The sequence below is a fragment of the Kryptolebias marmoratus genome, linkage group LG7 (genome assembly GCF_001649575.2).
Source record: "Kryptolebias marmoratus isolate JLee-2015 linkage group LG7, ASM164957v2, whole genome shotgun sequence".
Classification (NCBI taxonomy): domain Eukaryota; kingdom Metazoa; phylum Chordata; class Actinopteri; order Cyprinodontiformes; family Rivulidae; genus Kryptolebias; species Kryptolebias marmoratus.
The window spans coordinates 24,463,470-24,464,329 of record NC_051436.1 but is presented as its reverse complement, the minus strand read 5'-3'; the positions used below and the strand labels follow the sequence as shown (position 1 = coordinate 24,464,329).

General features: G+C 42.6%; 1 protein-coding gene across 1 annotated transcript in view; it reads left to right on the top strand.

Moving 5' to 3' along the window:
- Nucleotides 1-860, top strand: part of htr2cl1 (5-hydroxytryptamine (serotonin) receptor 2C, G protein-coupled-like 1) — a 377,534-nt gene that overhangs the window by 151,270 nt on the left and 225,404 nt on the right. The window lies entirely within an intron of this gene.

Sequence of the window (860 nt, the reverse complement as noted above, 5' to 3'; positions counted from 1 at the left end):
TCGCCATCTGCTGGGGAAAAACACACACTACATTCCCAATCCCAACAAAAGTGAGCTTTTTTCTGAGCATCTCTTTGCATACTCTCCAAAATGTATAAACTATGGATCTGGTCAGCTGGTCTCTCAACGCAATTGATTAAATTTTCTCGACGGGAAGACAGAGCGAAGGAGAGCCTGCTTGCCCTGATGGGACATTTTTTGCTGGATACACAATGAATTCCTGGAGGAAATGGAATATTGTTTGTCTGACGATTTTGTCTCTGGAAGACATAGAAGATCTTTACATATTTGAGTTTTTGATAACTGGATTTCTGCTGTTTGAATTAGGCAGTTACCTGACTTATCGTCAAATTTTTTTGATGGGTTCGGCAGTCAACAATCAAACTGTGTGGTTACGGGAGCAGAATCGCAAGTTAGATGCAATCCTTTTACAGGACCACAGGCTAAATTGTGGTTCCGGGACTCATGAATAATATGGGTTACATCTTAGAGAAAGTTACTCGCTCGAATCAGGCGGAATGGACCTGGAATTTGGCTGTTTGGATTCGCCATTGAGAAGTATCAGCAAGACTTTATAAGGCAGACAGAATACACAAAGTCAGCCTGACCCAAAACAATTGTTTTGTGAATTCTGGCTCCCTTTGCTGGCCTTGGCTAGCTATCTTCAATTTCTCCCCGGATTTTATGTAAAAAAAGATGCTCTGCCCCATCCCTTGCCTAAAGACATCTGTGGATCTGCTCTGGGCTGGCTGATAACATTCCATCATTATCAAAGACAATGGCCTCTGTGACGTGATTCATGGACTTCTCTACAAACACACACACACACACACACACACACACACACACACTCATACAAC